Source organism: Podarcis pityusensis (genome assembly GCF_964106645.2).
Source record: "Podarcis pityusensis genome assembly, chromosome: 7".
In the NCBI taxonomy this organism is placed as follows: Eukaryota; Metazoa; Chordata; class Lepidosauria; order Squamata; family Lacertidae; genus Podarcis; species Podarcis pityusensis.
The window spans coordinates 87,562,479-87,580,340 of NC_138031.1; the positions used below are offsets into that span (position 1 = coordinate 87,562,479).

At 44.6% G+C, this 17,862-nt stretch overlaps 1 long non-coding RNA gene across 2 annotated transcripts in view; it reads right to left on the bottom strand.

Moving 5' to 3' along the window:
- LOC308482269 overlaps positions 1–13,970 on the bottom strand; it is a 36,106-nt gene extending 22,136 nt beyond the window's left edge. Inside the window, exons 1-3 of one of the 2 annotated variants that reach the window (XR_013989172.1) lie at positions 13,027–13,970; positions 11,131–11,239; positions 657–812 (exon numbers count right to left, since the gene is read on the bottom strand). This is a non-coding gene — a long non-coding RNA (uncharacterized lncRNA). Of the gene's footprint in view, positions 1–656; positions 813–9,320; positions 9,376–11,130; positions 11,240–13,026 lie in introns of those variants that run through there. The other variant, XR_013989173.1, reaches the window with a different exon arrangement.
- Positions 13,971–17,862: the final 3,892 nt, after the last annotated feature.

Consider the following 17,862-nt stretch of genomic DNA (forward strand, 5'->3'; position numbering starts at 1 on the left):
GCTTTGATTTAGAGCGAGTGCTAAACCTCTTTCAGTCTCCATTCAGAGCCTCCCCTTTTCCCTTGGTGATCTAAGTGCACATTTGCCAGTCCCACAAGGAAAAACGCAGCTGTGGGATTTTAAGGCGGGGGGGGGGAGAGACACCCAACCCCAGCCAGTATGGAAAAGGCCAAGCGCCCTTCCCACACCACAGCTCAAAATTGCAGCACACTAAGGCTGCTTTTAATTTTTTTCAAATTGGGGTGTTTCATGCGACACGTGGTTTGCTGGGGGCACAAGACCAAAAAAGAATAGAAAAGAAAACAGGACCCCACACCACATCCCACCAGTTACTTGGATTTAAGTATTTATGCACAACTTCTGGGAGAAGTTCCCAACCTCAACATAGCCCCCATTATTTTATTATTTTTATTTATAATTTATTAAATTTGTATACCACGCTATACCCGTAGATTTCAGGGCAGTTCACAACATAAAATTACAATATGAGAAAAACAAAACACATAATGGAAACAAAGACAACCCAATAACCCCCACCCCTTCCACAACACATTTTAAAAGGGCATCGGATGTCAGTCAATCAAAGGCCTGGTTAAAGAGGAACGTTTATTATTATGTACTTGGTGTAGTTTTCCAGGAAACCAGCAAGTACTTACAATCCTTTTGTTGCATGGAAATCACCATTTCCTGGCACTTTAAACTGCAAGCTGTGGTTGCTGGAGAAGCAGCCCTGCCTTCTGCTCCTGAGGTCCTGGGCCTTTGACTCTTGGGATGAATGCCACCCCCATGTCAGCTCAGTTTTGTTCCTGATTCTGAAAGACATGTTTCGCTTACACTATTTTAAGTTTTGTAAAGTGGCAAACCTCTATGAGAAGGGTTATTTATACTATTTCTAGCTCACCTTTCCGCAGAAAGAGCCCAGGGAGAATAAAAACCATGAAAAGTAAAAAATAAAACAAGTTCAATTACAAGAAAGTGAAAAACAGCAGAGTTAGAACATAGCAGTCAGCACTAAAAGCACCCATTGAAAGCAATTGCACTTTCTTCAGGGTTAAAGACTATTTGAGACCCAAAAGCCTTCATGAAGCTCGTTGGGCGGCCTTAGGGCTGTCCGTGTTTCTCACAGGGTGGTTGTTGCGAAGTTAATAAGGGGAGGAAAAGAACCATGTGTGCTGCTTTGAGCTCCTTGGAGGAAAGGTGGAAGAGAAATGTAATAAATAAAACTAAAGGAAAGCCATCCTTTAGGCACAGCCATCCAAAATGCCATCTCACGCCAGACGTACTTCAGGGGGCGCTGGGTTTGCAGCAGGGCCTCTGTGGGTGCCTTGGATCAGTTGCTCCAGTTAGCCATCTGGCCACATCATTTTTATTGTATTTATTTCATAAAAATTATTCACTGCTTGATTGTAAACCGATTTCAGGTTTTTTATGAAGAGATGAAACAATAAAATTGAGGGGAAAGTCACAACCCTTCCTTAAAACATACAAAAATTAAAATACTAAAACAGATTAAAGTTACCAGCTTTGAGGTGATGGACTATATGGAATTGGCGGAAATGGCAGAATCCGTGAACAGGGAGAAGAGTCGGTGGAAGAAGATTGGAAGAAATTTAAAGACTATTTGCAGAAATACTGTAAAATTAATGAATGTTAAAATGATGTTGGAATGGAAATAAGTGGTTTTGGTAATAAGGTTAATAAGAATATGCAAATATAGATTGTTATATGGATGAAAATATATAGTTATAATAGGTTAAGATATAGAGTAAAGATAAATGAAAGAGGGTAAGGATTTGCTGAAAGGATTTTGTAAACGGGAATACAAAAAGGGGAGGTGTGAGGAGGTCAAGGAAATAAGTAAATGAGCCTAAAGATATTGAAAAATGGATTTTTTTCTTTTTTAATTTTTTCCCCCTCTCTTTTTCTTTTTTAGCCATCTGTTTTTTGTATTTTGTATTTTCCCTTTTCTCTTTTAGGTCCTTGTTTTGTTTTTGGTATTATTCTTGTTATCTTTTTTCTTTTTCTGTTTATGTGTAATCTTCGGTTTAATTTTCTTAATTTTTTAAACCTATGTTTATTGTAAAATCCTAATAAATATTTTATAAAAAATAATAATAATAAAGTTACCAGCTTTGTAAGCATCTGGATAAGCTTGTCGAAACAGGAATGTTTTTAGCAAACACGGAAAAGAGTACAGTGAAGGTTGATCTCAATAGGCAGGGAGTTCCCAAGTGCGGGTGCTGCAGCACTAAACCATTAGTTCTAACAAATGTGGAACAGGTATTACGTGGCCCCTGTAGCAGTGCCAGTTCCACTGATCAAAGCAGTTGAGTTGACGTGTGTGGTAAGGCAATCTCGCAGGTTTAACAAAATTTATATACTGCTTGATTGTAAGAAAAACCTCTAAGCAGTTTACACATTATGGATCAATTGACATTTCTGGACACATTTCAGAGGCAGCTAGCCCCACGCAGAACACATTGTAGCAGGCTAGTTACTGTGACCAGATCTTCCAGTCTCGAGGATCAGAAACAGCTGGCACATCAGTCTAAGCTGGGCAAGGGTACCACTGGTGATAGCCAAGCCACCAGAGTTAAATCTGTCTGTCCATCCGCCTCAGTGCAGCTGCACCATTATGTTTATAAATATGCCAATGCTGCAAGGGTTTGGCTGGTGTGATTTTTGAACTATGCATGAGGCTGCTTCCATTGCACCAACGAAACAACTGCCAGTGCAAGCGTGCTGACATATTGTCAAGACTACCAAGATGACAAATGGGATACTCTCTATTGAGAGGCACACAGAGGGAGAGAGAGAAATGGGGGGGGGGGGCTTGTCCACACTTCCGATTATTCTGTGCCTAGAAAGCACAGGTCCAAGGGTCCCCATGCTCTGCTCCCAGGGAAACCCACTCTTTAGTGCTAAATCATAGCAAATATCAACCCGGAGAAAACCCAAATTGCTGTTTGCTCCAACTGACTTTTTAATTGAATATTCATCTTGATTGTGCCAACCTTGCACGGAGGTTAGACGAGGTCACTATTTATTAAGCACTCGTCTGATTTGTTTACAGAGAGGTTATACAACACTGAGTCAAGCACTGCTTATCCCACACTTCCCAGTGCATTCCCCCTTGATTTTCTATTTTGTTTTATTTTGCGGGGAAGCAAGTTTGCTGTGGAAGAACGCCAAATCAGTGCTCACTGTGCAACCTGAATTAGCCAGTATGTGATTGAATCCCACCCCAAAGTAGCAGGAATCTGAAAGTGCCCCTAAGTCTTTAGGGGGCTGGGGAACAACTTTTTTCTGAATTGAAACTGGAGCTGTGTTTCACTTACGCTCAAGTACGACCGGTGGTATTAAGAGTAAGCCCAATGAAATTAACAAGCATTTTTAAGCAAGGTCCATTAGTTTCAGTGGGTCTACTATTGGTAAAACTCTGCTGAATACCATCCATTCTTTGTTGTTGGTGATGAACTTCAAAAACAGTGAGCAAGCTTCTTTTTTGCATCTATAAGAATCTGCGTATTAACATTACCCCCAGGCAACCTGCCCTTCCTTTTGCCCAGGCAGCCAGGGTTGGGGGACAGAATGGGACTTCTAGATTCATTTGTACCTCCCAGCTGTAACACGGACGGCCTCAAGGAATTGTGGTATGACCCTCTTCCTTGCATCTATCACTTCACTGCCTGTATATTGGCAGAAGTGGGGGGTCAATTTCACACAGGGCCTCCTTGTGTGGGGCCTGATGCACCCAATGCAGCGGCTTAATTTTTCACACCTTCCCTCTCTTGCAGCACACAATTTGGTAACCACCGAACTAAATGTAGCTTACACTTACTGAAAAGAATGCAACATTCACAGGCAGACGGCAGGTCTTTCTGCACAAGGAATGGATATTCGTTCATTACACAGTGGGTTGGGGTATTGACATCTTTCCTCTCGCTCATGAAATGGTGGTGGGATGAGCTAAATGCCTTCTTCCCCTAGCTAACATTTCAGCTGTAAGGAAAACAGTTTCTCACCACTCAAACTGCTGGGTCATCCACAAGCACACTCTCCTCACCCACTGATACATCTGTTCCCATTGTCAGTATTGTGGTTCTGTGAATGCCATCGATGCTTTTTGGTTTGTGCTTGTGACTCTTGCTTGCATAATTTTGAAACTTAAAAACTAAATCTCCCCTGACCATTCAATGCTGACCATTTTCCACTGTCCAGGTGGTGGTGTTTTTTTAATGAAATAAACATTCAAGTATCAGCAAGGCTACCATCTCCCCATCAACATCACCTGCCATATTGTGAGCCTTTCAAAATATGTTTCTAGTTTGTACACTCCCTTTCTCCTGTAAGAGAAAGCATATACAGTTACACAATTGTTGTTTTTAATGGGAGGAAAGATGGAACCGGTGATTCTTTCACAGGATAGATACCCACACTCACATTCATTCTTGGGGTTATAGGGCACAAACACAAAATTGTTACTGCTACCCTACATTAGGCCATCACTACTTTAGTGCAAGCAGATCCTATTTATCACTTATTTAAGTAGTATATTTGCTGATCTCCCATGCTCAAAGGCACTTCCATATTGTGACATAATGGTTGGAGTGTTAGACTATGACCTGGGAGACCAGGGTTTGAATCGCTATTCAGTTGTGAAGCTCACTGAGTGACCTTGGGCCAGTCGCTGCCTTTCAGCCTAAACTCCCTCACAGGATTGTTGTGAGGATGAAATGGGAAGGAGGAGAACCATGTACACCACACTGAGCTCTTTGTGGTGTAGTGGTTAAGAGCGGTAGTCTCATAATCTGGTGAACCGGGTTCGCTTCCCTGCTCCTCCACCTGCAGCTGCTGGGTGACCTTGGGCCAGTCACACTTCTCTGAAGTCTCTCAGCCCCACTCACCTCACAGAGTGTTTGTTGTGGGGGAGGAAGGGAAAGGAGAATGTTAGCCGCTTTGAGACTCCTGAAGGGGAGTGAAAGGCAGGATATCAAATCCAAACTCTTCTTTGTGGGAAAAGGTGGTATACAAATGATAGACAGACAGACAGATGATTAGATAGATAGATAGATAGATAGATAGATAGATAGATAGATAGATAATCGGTAGATAGATAGATAGAACAGGGCACATGAAGAATTAAGCAGCAACAACTAGTCTTGATACACGAGCTGCCAAAGTTTTACACCCCTTTCTTATCTGGAAAGGCCATGCAATGCCTTAGCCAAACTAAATAGAAAAGACTGAGACAGATTCCCACCAAATAAGAATAAGTGAATATAAATTGCTATCAGGAGTGCAGAGGCCCAAGGCGCAGTATCCAAACACAAAATGGAGTCCCATGGCATGGAACATGCATTCAGTATGTGATTTCATTTAAAAAGTAAAACAAATCAGGGAGATAATGTGGTCACCCCAAAAGTATGCTTAACAAGCTGAAGTGGCCAAATATTGACATTGGACGCATGAGAAAGTTGTCATATTGCTGACTGATTCATAGTGTGTCACCCCCAAAATGGTAGTTGCCAGGAAAAGATGTCCTGACTCCCAGTGCTGGGGAAAATTTCTTCCTCACCTGTGAAACTCCTCTCCTGATGATACCGGTGAAAGCAGGCCTGCCTGGAGGTCAGGCTCACCTGTCTGTTTAGGGAAAGGTTATGTGTCAGTGGCAGAACCCACACTCTGCCCGTGGAAGGTTCCGGGTTCAATCTCTCCCTCCCAGGGCCAGCAGGGCCAGGGGGGACTTCTGCCAGAGGCCTGTGGGCAGACAGGGCTAGACCAGGTGGGCCTCCAGTTTGACTTGGTATAAGGCAGCTTTATAATGTCACAGCTGCTGACAGACCATCTTTTTCTATAAAGCTGAGATCTCCTCACTGCTCAAACACGTGGAGCACCCTTGGCAGCAGGAAGGTATTGAAAGAGAAAGGGAAGCCATAAGCAGAAAGAGGGATGAAGGAGGGAACCTGGAGATAAATGGCACTTTTCATCTTTCTCCTTCTCCACTCATCCCTCTCTTGAGGGCCTCTCCTTTCTCTTCCTCCCTCTTTCAGCCTTGGCTTCTCTTCCCTGATGCACAGAGCACTTGAGTTCAAGTGGAGATTGTTCTAAAGTCAACTTCAAGAGCCACATTTCATTCCTGAGCTTCAGGAAGTGAAGCTGTTAGTAAAGGCAACTTTGCTGAGTCAACAAACAATGAGACTTTGCCACGTTCAGAAATTGCACAGCTTATCCCCCTCCTGCCTTCCCCTGCTTTTCTGCAGCACCCCAGCTCTGGCACTTCTAGTTTCACTTGTAAGTTATTCATTTGTAAGGAACACATTGTTTTCTAACTCATAAACTTCCTTCTTTCTCCATGGCTACTGTCCATTAGATGGATACTTCTTAAGGCACAAGGGTTGAAAAGCTTCAGTTTCTGAACTTCAGGCAACACTTGAAGTTCCAGCTTTGTTTTTCTGACTCTACTTCAAGCTCCACTGTTCTGGCAGCCAAGGATACACCAGTGTTCTTATGCAAAGGAGAGTTCCTGGGATCCTCACATCACACCAAGCTACAATAGTGATGGTCTACACCAGCCTTTCCCAACCTAGTGCCATCCAGATAGGAGGGAGTGGGTGGCGCTGTGGTCTAAACCACCAAGCCTCTTGGACTTGCCAGTCAGAAGGTCGGTGGTTCGAATCTGCACAACAGGGTCAGCTCCCGTTGCTTTGTCCCAGCTCCTGCCAACCTTGTAGTTTGAAAGCATACCAGCACAAGTAGGTAAATAGGTACCGCTGTGGCGGGAAGGTAAACGGTGTTTCTGTGTGCTCTGGCTTCCATCATGATGTTCTGTAGCACCTGAAGCGATTTAGTCATGCTGGCCACATGACCCAGAAAAGCTGTCTGTGGACAAACCCTCAGCCTGAAGTGAAATGAGTGCCACACCCCATAGTCGCCTTTGACCGGACAAGGGTCCTTTACCTTTTCCTTGCCATCCAGATATTTTGGACTGCAACTCCCATCATACCTGACTATTGTTCATGTTGGTCATGTTGGCCAGACCAAACTATTTGGCTACACCCGGTAGAGTTACATGGTCAGAAGGGAGAGCAAGAACCAGTATTCTCACGTTTACCACTTCTGATGCTTTGAATAACAGTTTTCCTGTTCCTGGTAACAGGGGCCTTGGCCTGCTGAATGGTGGGGCCATTCTGCCTAAGGCTGTGACAAGGCAGAGAAGAGTCTTTGCAATGAACCCTGCCCAAGAGAGAAAGAAGCAGAGATGGGGAATCGAAGGCAGATGGGGAAGTGGGGAACAGAACCCCCCTCCCCATTTCAAAATGTAATCAAGTACTCTGTAAAAACAACCCTCCTTGGAATAGACTGCACTGAGCTTCCTTCAGTGTGCTTGTGTATACACCATACATTTAAAGTGCATGGCTTCTCCCCAAAGGATCTTGGGAACTGCAGTTTACCCCTTAGAGAGCTACAGTTCCCAGCACCCTTAATAAACTACTGGCCTGTCAATTATCAAGCTTGCCCAGCTTCACACTCTTTAAAGCCAGCTTTTCTCCTCCTGCTTTCTTTGCATCTTGGCCCAAGCGTATAACAGCTTCTGTCAGGGGAAGAGATGGTTTCGTCGTTTTAGAGAGCAGTGTTCAGCTCCTGGAAGCACCAGAATGTGTTTTCCCAGTGGAAGGAAACCAGCTCCAAACTCACAGAGACATCAAGAGGGAGAGAGCGGGGGCAAAGCAGGGTGTTCTTCCTTGCTTCAGAAGCCATCGTCTCTTTTGCCCAGGCGAAGGGAGTACAGGCTGACTCCCAAGAGCACAGCTGCTGTGTGCACCAGCACAACAGGGGCAGCAAGCATAAAGCTGTGGGGGGATGCCAAGAAGAAAGAGGAGGAAGAAGAAAGTGGGAAATTGTTTTGAAATTGCCTTTTCCTATTGCTGGGGGGAAAGAGAAAAGAGAAGTCTGAGAAGCAACTCTTCTCTATGCAGAAGGTGCATGCCATGTAAAAATGGTTTAGTGTGCATTTGTCATGGAGATCACTGACTCCCTCCTTCCAGAAGGAATATGACATGTAAGGGGAATAACAGTCAGACACAAAGGCCTGGTGCAGAGAGGGTCCCTTCACACATAACATTTTGTGGCTAAACATAACATAACATAACATGCCTAAAAATGCAGCGGTGTGGATGTGACAAGCACATACTACAGGAGTGAGAAAACGTACAAACAATGGCAAGCCTGGATTTTCTCCCAAGTAATGTATGGAAATGATCATTGTGAGGGAGGTTAGACTGAGAGCCAGTGGCTGACCCAAGGTCACCTATTGCTGCAGTAGGACTTGAATTAGGATCATCCCATTTCAAGTCTTGACACCGGCCACTACTCTTATATAATGCATAGGAGTAGTGAGAGCAAAAGGATCAGGAACTGCTTGCATGTGTTTTGAAGTGTCAAAACACCAAAGGCAAACATGTCAACACACCTTGCTTTTATCCAATGCTAAAAACTCCTGCTTGGAAGCCAAGGATACAGGTCAGATGGGGAGAAATTCATCCGTTCCTTTCCTGGTTCCCATCAGATCCCAGTAGTGACCTACCAGACTCCCCAATGTTGGTACTGTCCCTGCATCTCAGCTGGCCAGCTTGCTCTGTGTGCCAGCACCAGAAATGGGGCAGAAGACCAGACCGAGGGCCGGGACTGCCGGGCTGTCTAGGAGGCAGAGTAAGGCAGCCACCTCAGGCACTGAAATTCAAGGAGGGCCTGTCCAGCCCCAGGAGAAGTATGGAGGAGCAGCTGTGGCAGCTTCCAGCGAGATCTTACAAGAACCCCACTAAATCAGGGGGGCTCTCATGACTTCTCCTAGTGCTTGAGAGATCTCACAGGAACCCAGAAGCCACAGCTGCACAACCCCACTGAGTGAGGCTTTGGTGGGGGAGGCAAGGGGGTGCATGGCACATGGTGCACAGTGCACATGCTGGGCAGCACCTTCCTATTTCACCTCAGGTGGCAAAATGGGATGGGCCACCCCTGACCGGACTGGATGGGCTTTTGGTCTCAACTATGAATGCAAGCTTTGTGTTCTTAATTGCAATCCGGAGAGGTTTATGGTTCCTGGTATGAAAAAGCAAAAAACAGCACCTGAAAGTCCGACCTTTGATTCCTGTTTGTTATCCGAGAATCAGAATCAATTCTGACTCTTTCCCCTCCCCGATGCTTAAAACTATCTGGAGGTGGACCAGCCAAGTAATTGTGAAAGCTGCATTTAAGTTTTTAAAAACCCCATATGATAATATGCCTCCATTAGTCACACACAGCCTTTGATTTCTTACCTCCTAATCGTATTTCTCCTTCGCTAATCAGCACACCTGGATCCCTGAGTTTCTCTTCCTCGCTCTCCGCCCCCTGACACCCCACCCCCTCCCTGGTTCCCACACACAGTGACTGCCTTCCTTTTTTTTACACTCCAAACTGACCACACTCTCCTTGTACTCGCACAGCTTGTCAGCATTCTCCGATTTTTTACGTGTTGACCTCAACAACCTCTCTTCATGGAGAATTGCAGCATTCTTCCTGTTTTAAACATATTCCATCTGCAGCCTCCCTATAGAATTCCTAAATCTGATAACCAGGGGGTGTGCTTTTGCTTTGAACAGAGAACGGGTTGACCTTTGCTGGTGGAACGGAGGCTGCACCAGAGGGGGAGAAATGGCTTCAGTGAGAACCACTGTTGTTTTACAAACCCTGTGCAAAGGCAGGAAGGGTTGCTGCCGCAAAAACACAAGCTTCTTTGCTCTGTTTTCTCCAAGTCTGTCTTGCTATCACAATCTTCTCATGTAGGAAAGTGCCATGACAGAGAGAGAGAGAGAGAGAGAGAGAGAGAGAGACTGACTTTGAATTATTTAGTAATGATAGGATGGCTCTAACTGTTCACAGCCACCAGCTTCTCTGGCTCACGTCTGGCGACTCCAGTCTGAAAGGGCAAGCGAACACTATTTGTCTTTCGAGTGTACTTCAAGTCTGCTCAAATCTCCCAGTGGCCACAGAAAAGGTGCAAATGAATTTGGACATCCAAGACCACATTCTCAACCAAGCTGATTTGTTCCCCTCTTAAAGCTGAATGTCTCTTCATAGAACATAATTATCTGTCCTGTATTTTAGTACATCTTGGTTCTCTAGTGTACAATTGGACAAACACTAATTCTGAGCAGTTCATTAATTGTTCATTTAAAAAAAGGACTATGTCTATTTATTTATTTTTATTGTAGCCAGATTCATCTTGTGAAAGGTACATTACAGTCACGCAACAAATGATTTCATGAGTGGGACCTGCAAAAAAAATGTTGCAATATATCCCATCTAAATGGAAGGCTCATGTTCTGGATTCCAGACAGCCATTTTGTCCAAACAAGGCATTTCATTCCCCCTCGCCCAGGGTTCCATTTTTCTTTTCCGACTATCACTCTATATCCTGGGGCTACTGAGCCTGCTCATTTGTAAGCCTGCTCCTTACCTGAGGACTGGGAAGTGGCCAAAGTAACAGCAGTGTTTAAAGTGAGGCCCAGGGGGACATCCAGGAAATTATAGGCTGCTCCACCTAATGTACTTTCTGGGTAAACCGGTAAAAAGCATACTTAAATATAATATTATCAAGAACAAGTCTTGCTGAATAAGAATCAGCATGGCTTCTGCAGAGGCAAGCCTTGTCTGACTAATATTTTAGAATGATTTGAGAGCACAGGCACCAAGTTGCACCCAACATGGGGGGGGGGCTGATGTCATGTGCAAAATGCACATGCACATGATGCCCTGTTCATCACACATTGCATGTGTGACAACTGTCACATCAGGAGAGGCCAATCAGTCCTCCTCCTAATGTGACAATCGCCCACCAGGCCATTCTGGTCCATGCAGCACCTCCCAGCGTTGCATAGCCCAAGGCAACTTCCTGCCAGACCTCTTCTGCCCCCTCAAGATTGGGGGGGGGGCTGAGCCCTGTCCCAGCAGACATGGTGGGAGCCATAAAGGCCTCAGCCCCATGGAGTTGGTGTGTGTGCTTGAGAGTATCAATATGCATGTGGAGAGGGGTATCCAGTTTCCTCACCAAAAACACCTAAGTACGCTTAGCAATCATGGGATTACCTTATGTTATGTACTGAGTTGAATAGGATCCAAAATGCAGCAGTCTGATTGGTCCGCAGGAGCCACCCAATCCAGCTCCAGGTGGAAGTGAATCCACAACCTGATTGGCCTACAGGAGAATCCCGGAATTAGCCAATCACATGCATTGTGTATATAAACACACATTTATATACATTGTGTAAATAATGTATATAAAATAGATATTGTGGGGGAACTTCCATTCCTCCTCACCACTATGAGCTGAATAAAGAGCATGAAATCCACTCTCGACTCCGAGTATATTTCACCTTAGCTGGGTGAATTTGGGATTTTAAGTGGCTCAATTCTGCCACAATTCAATTTCATACCCTCCAATATTTTGTAAGTAAATTCGGGGCTCCCCACCACCACCACCCATCGCCATCACTCTCCCCCTCCCTACCACTGATCCTTCCCTTGCCCACCCAATTGTCCCCTCCTTCCCTTCACTGTCTTTGGCCTCCTGCTCAGTCGCCTAGAGTGCCCTTGGGAGGGTCCCTCCTGGAGCAGCCTGGGTAAAACTGGGCATCCTGGATTGGGATTTGAAGCCAGGGTAGCTTCTGTAAATTCGGGATGTCCCAAATTAAATCAGGACACTTGAGGGGTCTGCAATTTGGGTATTCCATTCGGGCCAAAACAGCAAATTCCTTGCCTATCATTTGCAGAGTACCATTCTAAGATGTCCTTTGGGAATCCTCTTCAACCTCTCTTGGCACGTTTCCTTTGGAATTGCTGTCTTCTGTTGCTTGAACATTCTGCCATTTCCTATGAATAAGTCACTGCTACCATTCTAATGGTACGAGATGGTTGGACAGTGTTCTCGAAGCTACAAACATGAGTCTGACCAAACTGCGGGAGGCAGTGGAAGACAGGAGTGCCTGGCGTGCTCTGGTCCATGGGGTCACGAAGAGTCGGACATGACTAAAGGACTAAACAACAACAAACCATTCTAATAGTACATGATTGCCTCAGAGCTGCTGTTTGTGGGCATGGGCCATCGTGTCTTTGTGGTTTCTCATAGGAGAAATAATACATCAACACAATCTTTCTTTTTTGCTCTTTTCACTGGCTTGATCTTGCAGGTAAGTGCTGAGGAACCGAGGGCACCAGGGCTGGTCCATTTGATTTGGGTGGGGGTGGGCATTCTGAGGCCAACTCCAAAGCAGATGCAAATAACAGGGTGGTTAGGAAACATCTGTGTCTTTTCTGGGGGAAGAGGCTTACCTTTCCCCGACTTTCTTTTAGAACTCCTTACACCTTTCCGCCTTCCTTTTAAACCTTTAAATAGCCAGCATCTTCTTTTTTAAAGTTATAAAAATGAAAATGGTGGAAAAGGAAAAGGGGAAAGGTAAGAAGTTCATCCACCTCCCTGCCCTCCCTCTCTTAGGGGTCAAATTACATCTCCCAAAATGTCACTGAAATGGCACCTCTAATTTCTCAGTGAGATGGTGAATTGGGAGCAGCTATTTAGATTCACTCCAAAATGGTGAACTTGTTCTCCTCCTGGTTTAGCGTCTCGTCTCTCTACGGGTTACAGGACAGGAAAGCATCTCTCGTCAGTTGTATCTTTGCAGTTTCAGAGTAATCTCTTGAAGTGCTGGACTGCATACACATTACCTGCTTAAAACACAATGATTTGTACACAGATTTGTAGAAAACACTGTGTGTACAATTCAGTGTACAAATCATTGTGTGTACACAACTTCCCAAACCAGCAGTGGGAGCATACTGGGTGCAGAATAAGTGTGTCCACTTCTGCTGCAACAGTCATGGGCATCCTGGTGAAATCTCTGGTGTCCTGCCACAATGGAAAAACAGCGCCTTCTCTTTCTGGGCATAGTCTTACTGAGTTAGCATAAATGTTCTTAAGATACATACTGCTGAAGCTGCTTCTTGCAACAGGGTTCTTTGTCACTGTGTGTGAGCTTTGTTTCCGGGCTGATGGCATCCTTTTTATTTTGCCCAGGATTCCTGCCTTTCTTTAGGACTTTCTTTCTTTCTTTCTTTCTTTCTTTCTTTCTTTTCCTTCCTTCCTTCCTTCCTTCCTTCCTTCCTTCCATTCATTCTTCATAAGATCTCAGGGTGGTTCACAGAATAAAATACAGGATAAAAACAAGTAAGTAAATAAAACCGAACAGCAAAACAGAAACTCCTGCCTTCCCATAGATACATTTATAATAATAATAATTTATTATTTATACCCCGCCCATCTGGCTGGGTTTCCCCAGCCACTCTAGGTGGCTTCCAACAGAATATTAAAATACAATAGTCTATTAAACATTGAAAGCTTCCCTAAGCAGGGCTGCCTTCAGATGTCTTCTAAAAGTCTGGTAGTTGTTATTCTCTTTGACATCTGGTGGGAGGGTATTCCACAGGGCTGGTGCCACCACCGAGAAGGCCCTCTGCCTGGTTCCCTGTAACTTGGCTTCTCGCAGTGAGGGCACTGCCAGAAGGCCCTCGGCACTGGACCTCAATGTCCAGGCAGAATGATGGGGGTGGAGACACTCCTTCAGGTATACTGGACTGAAGCCATTTAGGGCTTTCAAGGTCAGCACCAACACTTTGAATTGTGCTCGGAAACATACTGGGAGCCAATGTAGGTCTTTCAAGACCGGTGTTATATGGTCTCGGCTGCCGCTCCCAGTCACCAGTCTAGCTGCCGCATTCTGGATTAGTTGTAGTTTCCGGGTCACCTTCAAAGGTAGCCCCACGTAGAGCACATTGCAGTAGTCCAAGCGAGAGATGACTAGAGCATGCACCACTCTGGTGAGACAATCCACTGTAGAATATTAATCAACTAAAGGTCTGGTTGAAGAGGAATGCTTTTGCCTGGCACCTAAAAATAAATAACGAGGACGCCTGGCGAACCTCCCTGGAGAGGACATTCCACAAACAGGGAGTTACTACAGAGATGGCCCGTTCATTCTGCCATTCTGCCTCAGGCCTCTGGACATAAACGTCCAAGAGAATCCCCCAATCCACTCCCAAGTATGATTCTTCATCAAGTGACTATATTTGCCAATGTGCGAGATATCCCCTTTGCAAAGTAATTCTTCACCAGTTGTGCACATCAAAAGCAACAGGTCACCTCAAACAGAAGGTACTCCTGTCTCATTTACTGCCTCCATAATATGTAAGTCCAAACTTTTCCTCAGTAAAAGACACAATGATTAAGAATCCAGAGAACTTGCTTGTTTGTGCGTAAGGTACCCACCTGAGTCACTGTCTGAACTAATCTCTTCTTTTTGGGTGGAAACAGCAGCAGATTTGGGGGTAAGTGATGGCATAGCCACAGGTCCTTTAGTTACTGTTTTCTTCTTGAGTTTCTGAAAAAGTAGGCTGACCTGAAAGCCAGTTCATATGGTCAGGGGCATCTGCAACATCTCTCCCATCACAATCTGGCCAGCAGTTCCAGAGAAGCGATTTCCTAAGTAGTGTGATGTGTTTTGTCTGACTGGTCCCAGCTCTACCAGCTGCAATTCAGGATGAACTGAAGCTTCAGAGTCGTCTTCAAAGATAACGCCGCCCTCAGTGTGTTCACAATCTAGTCTGTTCTTGAGATATGAATGTCAGTGGCCAAGTTCTCTCTGACCAGGAATGGTCACAGCTGGTGCACCAGCCATAGGTTGGTGGGAGGTGCTTCATGCTGCTGACATCATTTGGGCCTCCAAAATTAGGGCTGAATCTGACAGAACCCAAAGCAGTGAACTTGATTCCATCAAATATAATCCCATCCAGAACATGATGAACAGGGCCGGCCCAAGACATTATGGCACCTAAGGCGAACCACAAAATGGCATCCTCCCTGCCAGGGAAGAAGGGGCGAGTGAAGACCTACCTCAGGAACAAGTGAGGAATAAAGATCTACCTCAGGAACAAGAGGTGTAAATCAAATCAACATTACACAAAAGTGAGAATCAAAGGCTGTCATGTTGGGGGGGGGGACTCTGAATCATGCCAAGCAGGGTCAGGGTCCAGGAGACCCCCAGAGGGCAGCCCCTGCCATTTCCTCCCTGGGGGTGAGAGACCAGCAGTGCTTCCTATTTGCCAAGAGGCTTCAGTAGAGGCTGCTGAGGTGGAGGCAGATGTGTCCTCCAGGGAGCCCACCACAGCCGTAGCTGCCACTGCAGAAGCAGACAGTGCATTCCTTGGAGGCTGGATCTGCTGCTCCTGTGGATTCTGCCACCTGAGGGGATCGCTTCACCTTGCCTCACGAGTAGGCTGACCCTGACACTTGCTCTCAGATCAGATGAATCACCTACTATCCATATCTCTGTCTTGCCTGAATAGAGTTTTGGTTTATTAGTGCTTATCTAGTCACAGCCACTGTCCTCTCAGCTACTGCAGTGAGTCACTGGGAGGATCAAAGGGGTGACATCATGTGCTTCATCTCCAGCTCTTGGGAGGAAGGGCAAAATCTACTGCTATTGCTACTACTATTATTATTAATAGAGGACGGGTGGTATACAAATTTAATTAATAATAACAATATCATGCCCATTGGCCTCAGTCTCAAGCCTTGGAATGTAATAATAACAACAACAACAACAACAACAACAATTTATGTCTACCCCACCCATCTGGCTGGGTTTCCCCAGCCACTCTGGGCAGCTCCCAACAAAATTAAAAACACAATAAAAGGTCAAACATTTAAAACTTCCCTAAACAGGGCTGCCTTCAGATCTCTTCTAAAAGTCGGATAGTTGTTTATTTCCTTGACATCTAGTGGAAGGGCGTTCCACAGGGCGGGCGCCACTACCAAGAAGGCCCTCTGCCTGGTTCCCTATAACCTCACTTCTCGCAGTTTATTTATTATTATTATTGAGAACAATCAATGGATAACCACAGAAAGCCCTTTGATCTCTACAGGACTTTTCTGTCCAGCCCAGGACTATTTTGATTTTTACTTGACGTGTGCTACTTCTTCATAAATTTTACAGATTCATATTTTGGGAACTTTGTCCATATTAAGTTTTTTTTAATGATGTAATCTGAGTTTGTCAAGAAAGAAACCTATTCAGAAATGTATGGTTGACCAAAAAAAAAAAAAAACCCCACCCCCAAAACCAAACCTGAAACAAAAAATAATCGTTTTGTAGAAAGATCATGTATATTGCTCTTTTCCATGTTTTGATACCGACACTGAAAGCTGAATTTTCTGTGGGAGATAATTAAGGCTTATAATGATCATTGGGTATTTCTAACCATATCAAATATTGTTTCACTGAAGCCATTTAAATGGCTTGATTAGATACCAATGGCAATGCCACTATTGTAAGCCTTGGTGTCCAACTCATTTTGCTCCATTTACATTTGAGTTTGAAAATTGACAGAATGAATCAATGGACTATCTAGGCTTAAAGGTAGCTACTCTACAAGTCCAGATTGTTGAGGCAATGTCCTGGCTCTCCCAGTTGGGCGCAGTACTTGGACTGGAAAGAATACATATTGTAGCAGTGATGCGAGATTCCAGGAGTTCCAGGCACGTTTACACAGGGTCCATGTTTCCTTTTGGGAGTGAAGCACAGCTGAGACTGTGGCAACTTTATGACATATGGTTTATTTTCACATATATACAACCTGAGCTTACGACTGAGGGGTTCACAGCATAATCACCCCAAGAAAGTCTTGCTTCCCGTAGACACGGGATTCAAAGCAAATATCAGCCATTGTGTTCTGCCCCTCTCTCCAACTTGCTTTCCTTCCTGCCCCCCTCTAGATTACACCGCACAAATTCAACTCTAAGACTCTACTTCAAACTCTGCCTTTGCCTGCTAACTAACTCTGAGCTGAGGGAGAGGTCCCTCCCATTTGTGGTCTGGTTAGAGCATAGTGCTGATAATGCCAAGGATGCAGGTTAAATCCCTGTATGGGACGGCTGCATATTCCTGTATTCCATGGGGTTGAACTAGATGATCTTCAGAATCCCTTCCAACTCTACAATTCTATAATTCTTTGGCTTTCCTAATGGCTCATTACCTTCCCTTTGTTCTCTAAATGGCTCAACTCCTAGGTGATTACCTGATCAGGAAACTGAGTGGGCTTATATTTTTACATTTGCCTTGATTAAATTCTAACCCCTACTGGACCCAGACATTTAGGGGAGTCTGGTACCCTCAAACTTATAACACTATTCTTTGAAAAAGTGTCTTCACTTTTGAAAGTTTATTTCAATTCCAGTGAGACCTAGAATTTTGATAGCACATCATACTTGGGAATCTCTAGAGGCTTCATGAGGTTATTCAGAATCCACAGCATGGTCATAGCTATGCAATAAAGTATTCTAACCAATGTTTTTAGGTGTATCTATAAAATATAGAAATTGACTTTTTATTAAATGAAAGTTGACTATCTAGGTCTGTTGATCTACTTTCCTGGTGTTTGCTGGAGATCTGGGACATTTGCCTGGGATCTGAGACATTCATTGATTTCATTTGGGCCAGAAAACTTTCCAAACATCTGCCTTTTATCCTCCCAGTCTGTTTTGGACTACTCTCCATGTAAACTAATGAGCAACTTTAAACTTGCCTGCAGATAAGCAAATTAAGAGAGCATGCATACATGACAAATAACTGTTTTGTATAGCACCCTCTGTGAGAAATGCCAGTCTCTTAGTGACTGCACAAGCTTTTCAGACTGCCATCAGACTAAGAAGGCATTAGAAGTCAAAGCTACAACAAGTTTGTAATCCAATAACATTTTCCTGAGAGCAAG